Below are 22,485 nucleotides of genomic sequence, written 5' to 3' on the forward strand. Positions count from 1 at the left end.
TATTTCGGATTTTAAAAAATTTTTATCTTAAACACTGGGTTACCATTAAAAATACTAGTAAAGCAGTAGTTGTATTAGAATCTAGTGCTCTCTGATAATAAAGAACAGCCCTAGTCTTATATACTGACTATCCAAATCTAGTAAAATTTTTCAAAATTTTCAATTAAATGAACTCAAAATCATGTTTATACATATTTATGAACGATAAAACTAGGTTTTAACACCGAAATTATTGTTACCTCAGAAAGGACATAAATTGAGAAACAAACCAAAATGTTAAAATTCATTTAAAATGGAATAGAGGACGATAAAAAGGAAAATAAAAGCCAAGTGTGGGAAAATTTACCAAGTTATCCAAAACATATGTCACATATATCTGTAACAAATAACTGAAAATACTTTTGTTTTGGACTAAACTAAACTGTTTTACCCGATGAAAGAAAAGAAGAGATGGATCTACACGATGAATCAATTCCATCATTAAAAGGAAGTAAAGTCTTCCGAAAAAGAAACGCGCTTCTTGATTTAGGTCAAGAAGTTGTCGTCCAGACCAGCTGTAGGTTGACGAAAAATCTAGAAAAGTCATCACTAAAATCAGCAGGAAATCCACGGACCTCAGCATTAAACAGGGTCGCCAAGTGGTCAGATTTATCCTAACCATGAGAAGGATTTATCTCGTACAATGGAGGGGCACCATGCAAATTAGCTTGATAAGACTAATGAATCAGATCCCCAGAAAGGATAATCTCCTTAAAAGATCAAAAATCAGCTTTTAAGACTGATATTACTCAATCCTTGAGATTGACCTTAAAGATTGAGAATTCAAACTCATGGAATTCAATGATATCTAAACTCGAGCTTGAACGAGAAAATATTTTGATCAAAATTACAAACCGATTTGTTTTCTGAAAACCCTATTTTCAATGCGTTCATTACCATTGAACGTAAAATCCTAGGAATTCACTTGGAATTCATTAGGTCACTTGAATTAAATCGGGTGTCAACCGTAAGAACGGTGGTTGCATAGTGGTCAAAGACAGGACCTTGTGCCAGACCGAAAAATCATAAGGGTGAGCTTTACTATTGCTCCTACCAAGGATAGTAATTGCGTCCGACGCGTTATAGACCATAATTAAAAGCATGTCAGGGGACATTGCCTTAACAGTTGCTTGTTCAACGCTTTCCTTTACAACCGGACGGTAGTTTACCGAAAGGTAATATACGGGACAAGTAAACTGGACGTGTTGCTTTTCTAATACAAGGTTAGCAAGTGGGTGACACAAAACCGCAAGTTTTGAGCTAAAATTTTCAAATCTGAAACCCATCAAACCCACAAAAATATTTTGCAAACACCGGTGAAAGGTTATTCCGGAAAACTTATCTAGGGTAAAAGCTAGATTTAATTTTCAAAAGATCAAATGTTTTCATAAAGATCCAATTTCCTTAATGGATCTAAATTTTTATAGTCATGTGGGACTGTAAACCATATCGTTACTACCATTGTTTATACCGCCGTATAGAAATCACTGATGTACAAAGTGTGAAGAATAAAGAAGTGATTCTAGTATTTCAAGATGATATTGCTTGAGGACAAGCAACGCTCAAGTGTGGGAATATTTGATAATGCTAAAAACGAACATATATTTCATAGCATTATTCCTCAAGAAAGACAAGCTTTTAGTTGCAATTGTTCTATTTACAAGTGATATTCGTTTAAATAATAAAAGATGAAGACAAAAGACAGATTCGACGAATTGAAGACGCAAACGACCAAAAAGCTCAAAAGTACAAAATACACTCAAAGAGGTTCCAATTATTGATAAGAAACGTCTCGAAATTACAAGAGTACAAGATTCAAAACGCAAAGTACAAGATATTAAATTGTACGCAAGGACGTTCGAAAATCCGGAACCGGGACATGAGTCAACTCTCAACGCTCGACGCAACGGACTAAAAATTACAAGTTAACTATGTATATAAATATAATATAATATATAATTAATTATATTAATTATATATATATTATATTTATAAATAAATCGTCGGCAAGAAAGACTCCAAAAGCTGGTGAGCTGTATTTACAAACTCCGCGACTCGCGGAGTTTGAAGGCCAAAAGGGCCGCGAGTCGCGGAGCCCCAAAGTTTGAAACTCCCTATAAAAGCAACCGAATTATGAGCATTTTTCATCCATCATATATCATTCTCTCTATCTATATACGTAAAATATATATATATAATTTATATTTTAATTTTAATTTTAATTTTAATTTTAATCTTAATAATAAGGGTATGTTAGCGAATGTTGTAAGGATGTAAGTCGAAATTCTGTCCGTGTAACGCTACGCTATTTTTAATCATTGTAAGTTATGTTCAACCTTTTTAATTTAATGTCTCGTAGCTAAGTTATTATTATGCTTATTTAATCCGAAGTAATCATGATGTTGGGCTAATTACTAAAATTGGGTAATTGGGCTTTGTACCATAATTGGGTTTGGACAAAAGAACGACACTTGTGGAAATTAGACTATGAGCTATTAATGGGCTTTATATTTGTGTAACTAATTGATAGTTTGTTAATGTTAATATAAAGATTTACAATTGGGCGTCCCTATAAATTACCATATACACTCAATCGGACACGATGGGCGGGGTATTTATATGTACGAATAATCGTTCATTTAACCGGACACGGGAATGGATTAATAGCCACTAGAATAATTAAAACAGGGGTGAAATTATGTACAAGGACACTTGGTATAATTGATAACAAAATATTAAAACCTTGGGTTACACTCAGTCGACATCCTGGTGTAATTATTAAACAAAGTATTAAAATCTTGTTACAGTTTAAGTCCCCAATTAGTTGGAATATTTGACTTCGGGAATAAGAATAATTTGACGAAGGCTTTCGCTCTTTATATTTATGACTGATGGACTATTATGGACAAATCCGTATAGACATATTAAATAATCCAGGACAAAGGACAATTAACCCATGGGCATAAAACTAAAATCAACACGTCAAACATCATGATTACGGAAGTTTAAATAAGCATAATTCTTTTATTTCATATTTAATTTCCTTTATTTTATATTTAATTGCACTTCTAATTATCGCATTTTTATTGTTATTGTATTTAATTGCACTTTTAATTATCGTACTTTTTAATTATCGCAAGTTTATTTTATCGCACTTTTATTATTCGCAATTTCATTATCGTTATTTACTTTACGCTTTAATTTAAGTCTTGTGTTTATTTTTAATATTTTACATTTGGTTTTAACTGCGACTAAAGTTTTAAAATCGACAAACCGGTCATTAAACGGTAAAAACCCCCCTTTATATTAATAATATTACTTATATATATATTTGTATTTTTATAAAAGTAAACTAATATAGCGTTAAGCTTTGTTTAAAGATTTCCCTGTGGAACGAACCGGACTTACTAAAAACTACACTACTATACGATTAGGTGCACTGCCTATAAGTGTTGTAGCAAGGTTTAAGTATATCCATTCTATAAATAAATAAATATCTTGTGTAAAAATGTATCGTATTTAATAGTATTTTCCTGCTAAATTTAATAGTATTTCGTATACCCCGCTGCAAACATCAAAACATGATTCACAAGTATGACTTTTACAACCATGAACTTACAAACTTTAAAACAATAAAGGTAGAATCATAAACTAGTAAGTTTATGTTCTTGAGTGTTCTTGTAAATACAAGATAAAAGAAGAATGAAACTAGTAAGTTTAATCCTTGGAATCATGTAAGTAAGTAACAACAACAATTAACAACTACTAGTAAGTGAACCAACAAGAACAAGTATCAAAATAACAAGCAAAGAATGATGATGAGGGGTGTTCTTGGTCACGGTTTGGATGAAGAACAAAGAGAGAAAAAAAAGTCTCATAATACTTACAAGTATGTAGAGGAAGGAGAGAAAAGTTTAGAGGAAATTGTAAGTAAGTCTGTGTGTGTAATTGAAAGAGTTTAAGTGAGTATGTAAGCAAATTTGAAACAAAAGAAAACACCTTCCAAGGCCAAGTAGGCCACGGCCTGCAGCAAGAAGAAGAGGGAGGGCAAAGTTCAATGGTTACAAGCATGTTAAAGTTTAAAAGATTGGTTATTAGGTGGCCATGCATGAGAATTATATGGTAACTAGATTCCTTATGAAAATAACTAACTAGTTAGACCATAAATGATACTTACAAGTGTATAAAATGGGCTAGTTAATCCAACAAGGTGTAGGGTGGGCTCTTTAAGTCCATGTACAAATATAAAGCCCAAGTTCCAATAATTAATAAATAAGTCCAATTAAAGTCTAAGTAATTAACTAGTCACCATAGTTAATTAAAATGATTAATAAAATCAATCATGAATGTAAATAATACTTGAAAATATTATTCGTGTAAGTTTCGCGTGTCACAAAGACGTTTCGGGCATTTAAAAGTCAAGTACGGGCAATCATGGTAACAAGTAAATGTAATAACATACATTTGTTTAATCACAAGTATTAATAATAATAATTATTAATAAATAAACGTTGGAAAAATCCAGGGTCGTTACAGTAATCAAGGCAGATCTCTGCATTTAATTAGAGAGATCCTGATTTCCTTATTCGTCGAAGAATCAGATCTTATAGATTTCCAAAGATTTTCTTTTAAATTTCTTAAATTCCTACGTCAAAAGTTTAATCTCTATCTCAAACTTTTGGTAACAGCTTCACTCGTACGCTTCACATAATTGAATTGCTTTATCTATATTAGTCAATAATGATAAAACTCTATTTATCAACTCATATGCGTCATGAAAACATTTTTATTATTAGCCATGACCACCTCACTCAAATTTCGGGACGAAATTTCTTTAACGGGTAGGTACTGTGACGACCCGAAAATTTCTGACCAAATTTAAACTTGATCTTTATAAGTTCTGACACGATAAGCAAAGTCTGTAATGTTGAGTCTCGAATATTTTGGAACAGATTACATGAATGCATTTACCTTTGACTGTTCCCGATGATTCACGAACCATTGCTTGTAAATATGTGGATATATATAAATATGTGTATATATAAATATATATATAATATATATAATAACATGAACATTAATAAACTATTATATATATTTATTGTTATAAATAAATACGTAAAATAAAATACATTGTATTAAAAACTATTAATTTATATATAATATATGTATATTTCTTGTATATACATATATTGTTATATTTAATTTAATTATTTAGTATATATTTATTTGCGTAGTAAATATTGTTATTTAAAACTGTTTAAATATATACATAGTGTATATTAAATATAATTAATTTTGAGCTTAAATGGTAAATGTCTGTAACTTTCGGTTGACGTTCAATTATATTTAAAATAGGTCTAATATATATATATATATATATATATATATATATATATATATATATATATATATATATATATATATATATATATATATATATATATATATATATATATATATATATATATATGAAGTTTTAAAATAAAAGTTGGCCCAACATTTGATTAAAAAGATAATAGTTTTAATAGGAAATCTTTTAATACTAATTTCTCCTAAAATGTAATTTTAATCTTCCCCAAAAAAAAAATTTAAAGGCATTTATTATTACTAATAATTATAATTATCATTATTATTAAAAATATAAATACTCAACTTTAAGCGAACTTTATTATATTATTTACTTTTAATATAATAATTATAATTCTAATTATTATATTATTAATATTCAAATATGGATTCTTTTTACGAAATTAATTACGTTACATATGTATGCGAAATACATGTCTCTATATATTTGTAAAAACAACGACAAGTTTCTTAGTCAAACGAGTCATTAAAATAAATGACTTTAGCATTTACATTCACTTAATACCTAAAACATGTCATTAAATTGTTTCGTTTAAATAAACTCATTTTCACGGATCATTTCACTAGTATATATATATATATATATATATATATATATATATATATATATATATATATATATATATATATATATATATATATATATATATATTCTTGTACTGTTTAGTTGGAAACGATACCTATTATGAAATAGGCCCAATAAAATTAATAGCTGGTCCATTATCCACAATCCATATCTAAGGACACTCTAAATACACAGCGCAATGAATATAAAGTTATGAACAAAAAATATAAAATTTTGTTGTTACGCACTATAAAAGCTTCGACTCGTTACTTTTAACTTTTCACTGAACTAACAATGTTAAGTAGAGTAAGTCAATAACTTAATTTGTGACTAATGAATCATTCTAACAATCTAACAATGCATAGGTTTTCACGGGTGTTCATTTTTAACTACCCGAATTGGTTCACACTAAAACGACTTGTGAAAGCTATATTAAAGTATCAAATACTTATTTAAGTTTATATATACTAGTTTGGATCCGTGATTAATTGAGTTTCAAATAAGCAGTTAAATTATTAAATAAACATATACGGATACTTATTTAAGTTTATATATATTAGTTTGGTGTAATTGTGCAAATACATCGACATTGGGCCCGGCAAATACATCGACATTGGGCCCGAGCACATCCAGTTCAATTCAATGTGTGTAAAAACAGTTATCCAATTCAATGGGCTCAAATGTGAGACAAATATGGGATTATCACCAAAATTCCCAAATATTTTTTACCTCTTGCACCAGAGCTCAAAAAAAAAAAATTTGACAAAACGCCCTCGCAAGGCGCAAGGTACCTTGCGTAAACCATGGCGCAAGGACGCAAGCCTTCTTGCGTCCTTGCGTCCTTGCGCCTTTATCTTATCATGATAGGATTTTCAGGATAAGATTTCATTAGATTTTCTAGATTTTCATGGATAGAATTTCGATCCTATATAAAGAATGTCCCTGGAACTTGTAATTTATCATTTCCTAACAACTCATTCCAAAAGAATTTCAGTGATTATTGGCTACACAAGGTACTTTTTCAAGCATTTTTTTCACTAAATAAGTATTTATGAATTGTGTTAATGAAGATAAATTTGTTGTTCATATATGTTGTGGGGCTTCTTTTGAGTACATTAACAACATTCCCATGTATTTACCCCTAGATTGTTTTAGAATTCGGCTAAAACTACCTGTTGCACCTGTAAAACCAATGAATCAGAGAATATTATTAAAAAATGTTCTTAAAAAAATACAAATGCCACCCAATTCACCTGCTTCAATGAGATACATTTATAATAACCATGTTTTTGATATTACGGATGATTATGAAGACTTTCAAGAGTTCTTACAATATGCAATTGTAAATGCTCCGATTGATATTTATGTTGTTGAGAAAGTACGAATGAATCTACCACAACGAAACCCAGAAACACACGTACCACAACGAAACTACGAAACACACCAACCACAACGAAACCCAGAAACACTCCAACCACAACCAAACCCAGAAACACACTCAACACAAGTCACTGAACCAAACCTTCATAATTTAGAAGCGGGAGAGCCTGAAATGCCACCTCCAAACACTGAAGAGTTTGATATGTTTAACTATGGTGTTGAAAACGTATGTAAAATTAAAGAAGGAGACCACCCGTTTGAGATATCTGTTGTCGCATCTAGTGATTCGGATGGAGAAAAAGACGGAGACGAAGACGAAGAAGATCAATATGAAGAAGAAAAGCAAGATTTATTCTGGAATATGCCACCTCTATTGAGTCAGCAAGAGCAAGAGCCTGAATTTACGACACAAACACCAACCACGTATAGGGTATCAGATTTAATTAAAGTTCGTCAAACTTTTTTGAACAAGGTCGAGTTCATAAACACTCTATTTACAAAATGTCTTGAAGAAAACTTCCAAATTAAGCCTGTAAAGACGGACAAATCTCGATACACCGCTAATTGTGTGTTGCCAAATTGTGAATGGAAAATTAGTGCTTACAAAATACGGAACACTGAAAACTTTATGGTAAAGAAATTGCATGACGTACACACATGCTCACGCACACTAATTATGGGAAACAATAAACATGCTACCAAAAAGGTGTTGGGTAGTATGCTTGTGGATTCTTTCAAGTCTGCAAACCGGGAATACAAAGCAAATGATATACGTGCGGATATAGGACAACGGTTCGGTGTCAGCATATCTTACAATCAAGCATGGAGGGCCAAATGTCATACACTATAGATGCTTCGTGACAGTGCTGAGGACTCGTTCCTCTTGCTTCCCCTTTACCTATATAACATTAGGATCCACAACCCGGGAAGCGTAAGTAATTTGGTCACCGACAAAGAAGATAGATTTTTGATGTGTTACTATTCCCTTGGCGTAGTTGTAAGTATCGATAATCTCTCTCATTTTTAACTTATAATTAACCTTATTATAATTGAACACTTTTGACCTGCTAAAATCTATGTAGGTTCGATCATTTGTTCAACATTGTCGTCCAGTAATCATCGTCGATGGTGCGCATTTGAAGGTAGGGTACTTGGGGACAAATTTAGTTGCCGTTGCGATGGATGGCAATAATGGAATTCTGCCATTGGCCTATGGAATTGGTGGCGGCGAGACAAACGAGGTTTGGTCATGGTTCTTAGGCAACCTAAGAGATCATTTAATGAGTTGTGGTATGAGTGATCGTATTTCAGAGCTTACTTTTATTTCTGATCGTGCTGCTTCAATTGCACATGGTGTTTCAACTGTGTTTCCTGAAGCCTTTCACTGTTTTTGCGCACGTCATTTTTTTGGAAGCATCAAGACTAAATCTAACAAATTCAAATATTTTGAATGGCATTATTGGAAAATGGTGAAAGCTTACCGTGGGTCGGATTTTGAGGATCATCTTAGTGTATTTCGAAGAAGATTGAGAGAGTCTTACAATTATTTAGAACAAGTTGGTTTCCACAAATGGTCCAGAAGTAGAGCTGAACATGTTAGGTATTCATACCTTACTAGCAACAGTGTAGAGTCTGTTAACGCACTATCCAAACATGATCGAAAACTACCTGTTTGCATGTTTTTTGAGTTTTTTCGCGCTTCAGTACAAGATTGGTATTTCAAACATCGCAACCAGTCGGTTAGTCTTACTTCAACGGTTACCACATATGCTGAACGTAAACTAGGCAAGAGGACGAGAAAATCTAGAAGATGGCAAGCAATTTCATCGACAAACAATCTAATAGAAGTGCGAGATGGCAGAAAAAATGGAATGGTTAATCTCGACGATAAAGTATGTTCATGTGGGCAGTGGCAGTTATCGAGGATACCTTGCGGTCATATTATTGCAGCAGCACGACTTTTCGGCGTGGAGGATGTTACTCAATTTGTATCACACTGGTTCACAACTCAAACTTATATAAATACGTATTTGGAACACATCCTTCCTTTGCCCCATCGGTCAGAATGGTCGTATCCGTCGCCCGGCGTTTTACAAATTGTAAACCCTCCCATTAAGGAGAAAAGAGCCCCTGGATGCCCTAAAAGTACAAAACGTATTCCGTCGAAGGGTGAAGATACTGAAAAAACCGTAAGAACTTGCACTCGTTGCAAAGAACCAAGTCATGGTAGGGATACGTGCACAGCTTCTTATGACCGAACAGGTGAATCAAATTCTAAAAGGGTAGTAAAAACATCGGACTCAAAATCGAAGAAGGGTAAGGAGAAGGCCACAGATGCTGAAGCTTTTAAGGCATATCAGTCACAGTTTTATGCAACGTGCAATTTAGGGAGCGATAATTAGTAACACTATCGCATTTGTTGTAATGTCAGTTTTATTTTTAACTTATTGTTGGATTTCGTTATTGTAATGTATTGTTGTATTTCCCTTGTATTCTAGGTACCTACTGTGTTATTTTATGTAATAAATGTAATTTGTTTTACAACACACGCAAGGAAGCAAATCACTTGCTTGCGTACTCAAGGCTTTGCTTGCGTACGCAAGGCTTTGCTTGCGTACGCAAGGCTTTGCTTGCGTACGCAAGGCTTTGCTTGCGTACGCAAGATAGACGAAAGTATACACACGCAAGGACACAAGGTCATGCTTGCGTACAAAAAACAGCCAAAAATATGTACACGCAAGGAAGCAAATCTAAGCTTGCATACGCAAGCATAAGCTTGCGTCCTTGCGTGTATGTCAAATACAACTGTTGCAAAACTGAATTTACCAGCAACCTATTTACACCATATTTGCATACAAGACCTGCTACCTATTAGCTACAATGTATCAATCAACCTGAATCTCTACTGGTGGAGTTGGTGGCGGCGGTTCTTGTGTATCAAAACGTGCACGAAAAAACGTCCTTGCCATTCTGTTTCTATACTGCTCTGCAGCCTTTTTAGCATCTCAAATGTTGTCAACCTCCTCCCTTCCATAAATAATCCTCTCCATATGTATGCACACCCAAACCCCACAATCACCATGACCACCAGTCTGAATTGGCACAACGGGACCAGGTTCAATCATCAACTCCACACTCTCTTTATTTTCATAGTATCCGACAATTTGGGAGTCTTGTGAAATGTCCCGTTCTTATTGATTAAAAACGTTCCATATTAATTGATTTCGTTGCGAGGTTTTGACCTCTATATGAGACGTTTTTCAAAGACTGCATTCATTTTAAAACAAACCATAACCTTTATTTCATCAATAAAGGTTTAAAAAGCTTTACGTAGATTATCAAATAATGATAATCTAAAATATCCTGTTTACACACGACCATTACATAATGGTTTACAATACAAATATGTTACAACAAAATAAGTTTCTTGAATGCAGTTTTTACACAATATCATACAAGCATGGACTCCAAATCTCGTCCTTATTTAAGTATGCGACAGCGGAAGCTCTTAATAATCACCTGAGAATAAACATGCTTAAAACGTCAACAAAAATGTTGGTGAGTTATAGGTTTAACCTATATATATCAAATCATAATAATAGACCACAAGGTTTCATATTTCAATACACATCCCATACATAGAGATAAAAATCATTCATATGGTGAACACCTGGTAACCGACATTAACAAGATGCATATATATAAGAATATCCCCATCATTCCGGGACACCCTTCGGATATGATATAAATTTCGAAGTACTAAAGCATCCGGTACTTTGGATGGGGTTTGTTAGGCCCAATAGATCTATCTTTAGGATTCGCGTCAATTAGGGTGTCTGTTCCCTAATTCTTAGATTACCAGACTTAATAAAAAGGGGCATATTCGATTTCGATAATTCAACCATAGAATGTAGTTTCACGTACTTGTGTCTATTTTGTAAATCATTTATAAAACCTGCATGTATTCTCATCCCAAAAATATTAGATTTTAAAAGTGGGACTATAACTCACTTTCACAGATTTTTACTTCGTCGGGAAGTAAGACTTGGCCACTGGTTGATTCACGAACCTATAACAATATATACATATATATCAAAGTATGTTCAAAATATATTTACAACACTTTTAATATATTTTGATGTTTTAAGTTTATTAAGTCAGCTGTCCTCGTTAGTAACCTACAACTAGTTGTCCACAGTTAGATGTACAGAAATAAATCGATAAATATTATCTTGAATCAATCCACGACCCAGTGTATACGTATCTCAGTATTGATCACAACTCAAACTATATATATTTTGGAATCAACCTCAACCCTGTATAGCTAACTCCAACATTCACATATAGAGTGTCTATGGTTGTTCCGAAATATATATAGATGTGTCGACATGATAGGTCGAAACATTGTATACGTGTCTATGGTATCTCAAGATTACATAATATACAATACAAGTTGATTAAGTTATGGTTGGAATAGATTTGTTACCAATTTTCACGTAGCTAAAATGAGAAAAATTATTCAATCTTGTTTTACCCATAACTTCTTCATTTTAAATCCGTTTTGAGTGAATCAAATTGCTATGGTTTCATATTGAACTATATTTTATGAATCTAAACAGAAAAAGTATAGGTTTATAGTCGGAAAAATAAGTTACAAGTCATTTTTTAAAGGTAGTCATTTCAGTCGAAAGAACGACGTCTAGATGACCATTTTAGAAAACATACTTCCACTTTGAGTTTAACCATAATTTTTGGATATAGTTTCATGTTCATAATAAAAATCATTTTCTCAGAATAACAACTTTTAAATCAAAGTTTATCATAGTTTTTAATTAACTAACCCAAAACAGCCCGCGGTGTTACTACGACGGCGTAAATTCGGTTTTACTGTGTTTTTCGTGTTTCCAGGTTTTAAATCATTAAGTTAGCATATCATATAGATATAGAACATGTGTTTAGTTGATTTTAAAAGTCAAGTTAGAAGGATTAACTTTTGTTTGCGAACAAGTTTAGAATTAACTAAACTATGTTCTAGTGATTACAAGTTTAAACCTTCGAATAAGATAGCTTTATATGTATGAATCGAATGATGTTATGAACATCATTACTACCTTAAGTTCCTTGGATAAACCTACTGGAAAAGAGAAAAATGGATCTAGCTTCAATGGATCCTTGGATGGCTCGAAGTTCTTGAAGCAGAATCATGACACGAAAACAAGTTCAAGTAAGATCATCACTTGAAATAAGATTGTTATAGTTATAGAAATTGAACCAAAGTTTGAATATAATTATTACCTTGTATTAGAATGATAACCTACTATAAGAAATAAAGATTTCTTGAGGTTGGATGATCACCTTACAAGATTGGAAGTGAGCTAGCAAACTTGAAAGTATTCTTGATTTTATGTAACTAGAACTTGTAGAATATATGAAGAACACTTAGAACTTGAAGATAGAACTTGAGAGAGATCAATTAGATGAAGAAAATTGAAGAATGAAAGTGTTTGTAGGTGTTTTTGGTCGTTGGTGTATGGATTAGATATAAAGGATATGTAATTTTGTTTTCATGTAAATAAGTCATGAATGATTACTCATATTTTTGTAATTTTATGAGATATTTCATGCTAGTTGCCAAATGATGGTTCCCACATATGTTAGGTGACTCACATGGGCTTCTAAGAGCTGATCATTGGAGTGTATATACCAATAGTACATACATCTAAAAGCTGTGTATTGTACGAGTACGAATACGGGTGCATACGAGTAGAATTGTTGATGAAACTGAACGAGGATGTAATTGTAAGAATTTTTGTTAAGTAGAAGTATTTTGATAAGTGTATTGAAGTCTTTCAAAAGTGTATAAATACATATTAAAACACTACATGTATATACATTTTAACTGAGTCGTTAAGTCATCGTTAGTCGTTACATGTAAGTGTTGTTTTGAAACCTTTAGGTTAACGTTCTTGTTAAATGTTGTTAACCCAATGTTTATAATATCAAATGAGATTTTAAATTATTATATTATCATGATATTATCATGTATGAATATCTCTTAATATGATATATATACATTAAATGTCTTTACAACGATATTCGTTACATATATGTCTCGTTTAAAAATCATTAAGTTAGTAGTCTTGTTTTTTTTTACATATATAGTTCATTGTTAATATACTTAATGATATGTTTACTTATCATAGTATCATGTTAACTATATATATATCCATATATATGTCATCATATAGTTTTTACAAGTTTTAACGTTCGTGAATCACCGGTCAACTTGGGTGGTCAATTGTCTATATGAAACATATTTCAATTAATCAAGTCTTAACAAATTTGATTGCTTAACATGTTGGAAACATTTAATCATGTAAATATCAATCTCAATTAATATATATAAACATGGAAAAGTTCGGGTCACTACAGTACCTACCCGTTAAATAAATTTCGTCCCGAAATTTTAAGCTGTTGAAGGTGTTGACGAATCTTCTGGAAATAGATGCGGGTATTTCTTCTTCATCTGATCTTCACGCTCCCAGGTGAACTCGGGTCCTCTACGAGCATTCTATCGAACCTTAACAATTGGTATCTTGTTTTGCTTAAGTCTTTTAACCTCACGATCCATTATTTCGACGGGTTCTTAGATGAATTGAAGTTTTTCGTTGATTTGGATTTCATCTAACGGAATAGTGAGATCTTCTTTAGCAAAACATTTCTTCAAATTCGAGACGTGGAAAGTGTTATGTACAGCCACGAGTTGTTGAGGTAACTCAAGTCGGTAAGCTACTGGTCCGACACGATCAATAATCTTGAATGGTCCAATATACCTTGGATTTAATTTCCCTCGTTTACCAAATCGAACAACGCCTTTCCAAGGTGCAACTTTAAGCATGACCATCTCTCCAATTTCAAATTCTATATCTTTTCTGTTAATGTCAGCGTAGCTCTTTTGTCGACTTTGGGCGGTTTTCAACCGTTGTTGAATTTGAATGATCTTCTCGGTAGTTTCTTGTATAATCTCCGGACCCGTAATCTGTCTATCCCCCACTTCACTCCAACAAATCGGAGACCTGCACTTTCTACCATAAAGTTCTTCAAACGGCACCATCTCAATGCTTGAATGGTAGCTGTTGTTGTAGGAAAATTCTGCTAACGGTAGATGTCGATCCCAACTGTTTCCGAAATCAATAACACATGCTCGTAGCATGTCTTCAAGCGTTTGTATCGTCCTTTCGCTCTGCCCATCAGTTTGTGGATGATAGGCAGTACTCATGTCTAGACGAGTTCCTAATGCATGCTGTAATGTCTGCCAGAATCTTGAAATGAATCTGCCATCCCTATCAGAGATAATAGAGATTGGTATTCCATGTCTGGAGACGACTTCCTTCAAATACAGTCGTGCTAACTTCTCCATCTTGTCATCTTCTCTTATTGGCAGGAAATGTGCTGATTTGGTGAGACGATCAACTATTACCCAAATAGTATCAAAACCACTTACAGTCCTTGGCAATTTAGTAATGAAATCCATGGTAATGTTTTCCCATTTCCATTCCGGGATTTCGGGTTGTTGAAGTAGACCTGATGGTTTCTGATGCTCAGCTTTGACCTTAGAACACGTCAAACATTCTCCTACGTATTTAGCAACATCGGCTTTCATACCCGGCCACCAAAAATATTTCTTGAGATCCTTGTACATCTTCCCCGTTCCAGGATGTATTGAGTATCTGGTTTTATGAGCTTCTCTAAGTACCATTTCTCTCATATCTCCAAATTTTGGTACCCAAATCCTTTCAGCCCTATACCGGGTTCCGTCTTCCCGAATATTAAGATGCTTCTCCGATCCTTTGGGTATTTCATCCTTTAAATTTCCCTCTTTTAAAACTCCTTGTTGCGCCTCCTTTATTTGAGTAGTAAGGTTATTATGAATCATTATATTTATAGATTTTACTCGAATGGGTTCTCTGTCCTTCCTGCTCAAGGCATCGGCTACCACATTTGCCTTCCCCGGGTGGTAACGAATCTCAAAGTCGTAATCATTCAATAATTCAATCCACCTACGCTGCCTCATATTCAGTTGTTTCTGATTAAATATGTGTTGAAGACTTTTGTGGTCGGTATATATAATACTTTTGACCCCATATAAGTAGTGCCTCCAAGTCTTTAATGCAAAAACAACCGCGCCTAATTCCAAATCATGCGTTGTATAATTTTGTTCGTGAATCTTCAATTGTCTAGACGCATAAGCAATCACCTTCGTTCGTTTCATTAATACACAACCGAGACCTTGCTTTGATGCGTCACAATAAATCACAAAATCATCATTCCCTTCAGGCAATGACAATATAGGTGCCGTAGTTAGCTTTTTCTTCAATAACTGAAACGCTTTCTCTTGTTCATCATTCCATTCAAATTTCTTCCCTTTATGCGTTAATGCAGTCAAGGGTTTTGCTATTCTGGAAAAGTCTTGGATGAACCTTCTGTAGTAACCAGCTAGTCCTAAAAACTGGCGTATGTGTTTCGGAGTTTTCGGGGTTTCCCACTTTTCAACAGTTTCTATCTTTGCCGGATCCACCTTAATACCTTCTTTGTTCACTATGTGACCGAGGAATTGAACTTCTTCCAACCAAAATGCACACTTTGAAAACTTAGCGTACAATTCTTCCTTCCTCAATACTTCTAACACCTTTCTCAAATGTTCACCGTGTTCTTGGTCATTCTTTGAGTAAATAAGTATGTCATCAATGAAAACAATGACAAACTTGTCAAGGTATGGTCCACACACTTGATTCATAAGGTCCATGAACACAGCTGGTGCATTAGTTAAACCAAACGGCATGACCATAAACTCGTAATGACCGTAACGTGTTCTGAAAGCAGTCTTTGGAATATCATCTTCTTTCACCCGCATTTGATGATACCCGGAATGTAAGTCAATCTTTGAATAAACAGACGAGCCTTGTAGTTGATCAAATAAGTCGTCGATTCTCGGTAGTGGGTAGCGGTTCTTGATGGTAAGTTTGTTCAACTCTCGGTAGTCGATACACAACCTGAATGTACCATCTTTCTTCTTGACAAACAAAACAGGAGCTCCCCACGGTGAAGTGCTTGGTCGAATGAAACCACGCTCTAAAAGTTCTTGTAATTGGCTTTGCAGTTCTTTCATCTCACTGGGTGCGAGTCTGTCAGGAGCACGAGCTATTGGTGCAGCTCCTGGTACAAGATCTATTTGAAATTCAACGGATCGATGTGGGGGTAATCCCGGTAATTCTTTCAGAAATACATCGGGAAATTCTTTTGCAATGGGAACATCATTGATGCTCTTTTCTTCAGTTTGTACTTTCTCGACGTGTGCTAGAACAGCATAGCAACCTTTTCTTATTAGTTTTTGTGCCTTCAAATTACTAATAAGATGTAGCTTCGTGTTGCCCTTTTCTCCGTACACCATTAAGGGTTTTCCTTTTTCTCGTATAATGCGAATTGCATTTTTGTAACAAACGATCTCTGCTTTCACTTCTTTCAACCAGTTCATACCGATTATCACATCAAAACTCCCTAACTCTACTGGTATCAAATCAATCTTAAATGTTTCACTAACCAGTTTAATTTCTCGATTCCGACATATATTATCTGCTGAAATTAATTTACCATTTGCTAATTCGAGTAAAAATTTACTATCCAAAGGCGTCAATGGACAACTTAATTTAGCACAAAAATCTCTACTCATATAGCTTCTATCCGCACCCGAATCAAATAAAACATAAGCAGATTTATTGTCAATAAGAAACGTACCCGTAACAAGCTCCGGGTCTTCCTGTGCCTCTGCCGCATTAATATTGAAAACTCTTCCGCGGCCTTGTCCATTCGTGTTCTCCTGGTTCGGGCAATTTCTAATAATGTGGCCCGGTTTTCCACATTTATAACAAACTACATTGGCATAACTTGCTCCGACACTACTTGCTCCGCCATTACTCGTTCTGACACCATTTGTTCCTTTCGTTCTATTAACCCCTGGTCCGTAGACCTCACACTTCGCTGCGCTATGACCATTTCTTTTACACTTGTTGCAAAATTTGGTGCAGAACCCCGAGTGATACTTTTCACACCTTTGGCATAGCTGCTTCTGATTGTTGTTGTTGTTGCGGTTATTATTGTTGTTGGGATGATTGTTGTAGTTGCTGTTGTTGTTGTTGTTGTTGTTGTTGTTGTTGGACCGTTTGTTGTAGTTGCGATTGATGTTGTGATTGTTGGGATAATTGTTGCGATTATTGTTGTAATTGCTGTTGTTGTTGTATTGGTGATTCTTATCACCGTTTTCCTCCCACTTTCTTTTGACTTGCTTCACATTGGCCTCTTCAGTAGTCTATTCTTTAATTCTTTCTTCAATCTGGTTCACTAGTTTGTGAGCCATTCTACATGCCTGTTGTATGGAGGCGGGCTCGTGTGAACTTATATCTTCTTGGATTCTTTCCGGTAATCCTTTCACAAACGCGTCGATCTTCTCTTCCTCATCTTCGAATGCTCCCGGACACAATAGGCACAATTCTGTGAATCGTCTTTCATACGTGGTAATATCAAATCCTTGGGTTCGTAACCCTCTAAGTTCTGTCTTGAGCTTATTGACCTCGGTTCTGGGACGGTACTTCTCGTTCATTAAGTGCTTGAATGCTGACCACGGTAGTGCGTACACATCGTCTTGTCCCACTTGCTCTAGATAGGTATTCCACCATGTTAACGCAGAACCTGTGAAGGTATGCGTAGCGTACTTCACTTTGTCCTCTTCAGTACACTTACTTATGGCAAACACCGATTCGACCTTCTCGGTCCACCGTTTCAATCCGATCGGTCCTTTGGTTCAATCAAATTCCAAAGGTTTGCAGGCAGTAAATTCTTTGTAGGTGCATCCTACACGATTTCCTGTACTGCTAGATCCAAGGTTATTGTTGGTATGTAGCGCAGCCTGTACTGCGGCTATGTTTGAAGCTAGAAAAGTACGGAATTCCTCTTCATTCATATTCACGGTGTGTCGAGTAGTCGGTGCCATTTCCTTCAAAATAGTCAAATGGAACAAGTTAATCATACAGAATATTAAGAGTAGTTAATAGTATTTCGTAGCATAATATGAACTCATTTATAAAAGCTTTTTCTTCATATTAGCGTTTTATAAGTTTAAATTCGGGTAGTACCTACCCATTAAGTTCATACTTAGTAGCTAATATACAATTCAACTACTACAATTCTATATGAAAAACTGATTATAATAATATTTCGCGTTCAAACTTTTACACAATATTTTACAAACTTACAATACCGCTTATTTTACATATAGCATGAAATATAGCACACAATAAATTTGATACAAGATGGTTGTGAAGATAATTCTAGCTAGTACACAAGTCGTTCAGCAAAGGCAATAAAGACACGTAATTCATACGTCCAGAAACAAGTCATGCATTCTGGTTTTACTAGGATTACTTCCCATCCTTGGTCTTGTGGAACATAACCGTTATGGCCGTTGATAAGACAGCGTGTTGTAACGTCGTCAAAGGGACGAGGGTTACGTAATGTCCAACAGTCCCGTAACAAAGTAAAAACCTCATTTCTTACCCCAATTACCGACTCCGTCACTTGTGGGAACGTTTTGTTTAATAGTTGTAGCCCGATGTTCTTGTTCTCACTTTGGTGAGAAGCGAACATTACTAATCCGTAAGCATAACATGCTTCTTTATGTTGCATGTTAGCCGCTTTTTCTAAATCACGAAGTCCAATATTCGGATATATTGAGTCAAAATAATTTCTTAACCCATTGCGTAAAATAGCATTTGGGTTCCCCGCAATATATGCGTCAAAGTAAACACATCGTAACTTATGGATTTCCCAATGTGATATCCCCCATCTTTCGAAAGAAAGCCTTTTATAAACCAAGGCATTCTTGGAACGTTCTTCGAATGTCTTACAAACTGATCTCGCCTTAAATAGTTGTGCCGAAGAATTCTGACCGACTCTAGACAAGATTTCATCAATCATGTCTCCGGGTAAGTCTCTTAAAATATTGGGTTGTCTATCCATTTTGTGTTTTTATACTGTAAAATAGACAAGAGTTAGATTCATAAAAAAAATACTTATTAATACAAGCAATTTTTACATATATCATAAAGCATAAGCACACTATATTACATATATTACACCACACGAATACAACTATCTTATTCCGACTCGCTTGTTTCTTCTTCTTCGGTTTTGGTTCGTTTTGCCAAGTTTCTAGGGATATATGATGTTCCCCTAATACGAGCCATCGTTTTCCACATTGGTTTAGAAAAACCTGGTGGTTTAGAGGTTCCCGGGTCATTGTTACAACTTAAGGACTTCGGGGGTTGACGATACATATAAAGTTCATCGGAGTTGGAATTAGATTTCTCTATTTTTATGCCCTTTCCCTTATTATTTTCTTTTGCCTTTTTAAATTCAGTTGGGGTAATTTCTATAACATCATCGGAATTCTCGTCGGAATCCGATTCATCGGAGAATTGGTAATCCTCCCAATATTTTGCTTCCTTGGCGGAAACACCATTGACCATAATTAACCTTGGTCGGTTGGTTGAGGATTTTCTTTTACTTAACCGTTTTATTATTTCCCCCACCGGTTCTATTTCTTCATCCGGTTCTGATTCTTCTTCCGGTTCCGATTCTTCTTCCGGTTCCGACTCTTCTTCCGGTTCCTCTTCGGGAACTTGTGAATCAGTTCACGAATCATTCCAATTTACATTTGACTCTTCATTATTATTAGGTGAGTCAATGGGACTTGTTCTAGAGGTAGACATCTATCACATAATATCAAATGCGTTAAGAGATTAATATATCACATAATATTTACATGTTAAAAATATATAGTTTCCAACAAAATTTGTTAAGCAATCATTTTTCAAGTAAACACGGTCGAAGTCCAGACTCACTAATGCATCCTAACAAACTCGATAAGACACACTAATGCAAAATTCTGGTTCTCTAAGACCAACGCTCGGATACCAACTGAAATGTCCCGTTCTTATTGATTAAAAACGTTCCATATTAATTGATTTCGTTGCGAGGTTTTGACCTCTATATGAGACGTTTTTCAAAGACTGCATTCATTTTAAAACAAACCATAACCTTTATTTCATCAATAAAGGTTTAAAAAGCTTTACGTAGATTATCAAATAATGATAATCTAAAATATCCTGTTTACACACGACCATTACATAATGGTTTACAATACAAATATGTTACAACAAAATAAGTTTCTTGAATGCAGTTTTTACACAATATCATACAAGCATGGACTCCAAATCTCGTCCTTATTTAAGTATACGACAGCGAAAGCTCTTAATAATCACCTGAGAATAAACATGCTTAAAACGTCAACAAAAATGTTGGTGAGTTATAGGTTTAACCTATATATATCAAATCATAATAATAGACCACAAGGTTTCATATTTCAATACACATCCCATACATAGAGATAAAAATCATTCATATGGTGAACACCTGGTAACCGACATTAACAAGATGCATATATATAAGAATATCCCCATTATTCCGGGACACCCTTCGGATATGATATAAATTTCGAAGTACTAAAGCATCCGGTACTTTGGATGGGGTTTGTTAGGCCCAATAGATCAATCTTTAGGATTCGCGTCAATTAGGGTGTCTGTTCCCTAATTCTTAGATTACCAGACTTAATAAAAAGGGGCATATTCGATTTCGATAATTCAACCATAGAATGTAGTTTCACGTACTTGTGTCTATTTTGTAAATCATTTATAAAACCTGCATGTATTCTCATCCCAAAAATATTAGATTTTAAAAGTGAGACTATAACTCACTTTCACAAATTTTTACTTCGTCGGGAAGTAAGACTTGGCCACTTGTTGATTCACGAACCTATAACAATATATACATATATATCAAAGTATGTTCAAAATATATTTACAACACTTTTAATATATTTTGATGTTTTAAGTTTATTAAGTCAGCTGTCCTCGTTAGTAACCTACAACTAGTTGTCCACAGTTAGATGTACAGAAATAAATCGATAAATATTATCTTGAATCAATCCACGACCCAGTGTATACGTATCTCAGTATTGATCACAACTCAAACTATATATATTTTGGAATCAACCTCAACCCTGTATAGCTAACTCCAACATTCACATATAGAGTGTCTATGGTTGTTCCGAAATATATATAGATGTGTCGACATGATAGGTCGAAACATTGTATACGTGTCTATGGTATCTCAAGATTACATAATATACAATACAAGTTGATTAAGTTATGGTTGGAATAGATTTGTTACCAATTTTCACGTAGCTAAAATGAGAAAAATTATTCAATCTTGTTTTACCCATAACTTCTTCATTTTAAATCCGTTTTGAGTGAATAAAATTGCTATGGTTTCATATTGAACTATATTTTATGAATCTAAACAGAAAAAGTATAGGTTTATAGTCGGAAAAATAAGTTACAAGTCGTTTTTGTAAAGGTAGTCATTTCAGTCGAAAGAACGACGTCTAGATGACCATTTTAGAAAACATACTTCCACTTTGAGTTTAACCATAATTTTTGGATATAGTTTCATGTTCATAATAAAAATCATTTTCTCAGAATAATAACTTTTAAATCAAAGTTTATCATAGTTTTTAATTAACTAACCCAAAACAGCCCGCGGTGTTACTACGACGGCGTAAATCCGGTTTTACGGTGTTTTTCGTGTTTCCAGGTTTTAAATCATTAAGTTAGCATATCATATAGATATAGAACATGTGTTTAGTTGATTTTAATAGTCAAGTTAGAAGGATTAACTTTTGTTTGCGAACAAGTTTAGAATTAACTAAACTATGTTCTAGTGATTACAAGTTTAAACCTTCGAATAAGATAGCTTTATATGTATGAATCGAATGATGTTATGAACATCATTACTACCTTAAGTTCCTTGGATAAACCTACTGGAAAAGAGAAAAATGGATCTAGCTTCAATGGATCCTTGGATGGCTCGAAGTTCTTGAAGCAGAATCATGACACGAAAACAAGTTCGAGTAAGATCATCACTTGAAATATGATTGTTATAGTTATAGAAATTGAACC

Source organism: Rutidosis leptorrhynchoides, chromosome 5, assembly GCF_046630445.1.
Source record: "Rutidosis leptorrhynchoides isolate AG116_Rl617_1_P2 chromosome 5, CSIRO_AGI_Rlap_v1, whole genome shotgun sequence".
In the NCBI taxonomy this organism is placed as follows: Eukaryota; Viridiplantae; Streptophyta; class Magnoliopsida; order Asterales; family Asteraceae; genus Rutidosis; species Rutidosis leptorrhynchoides.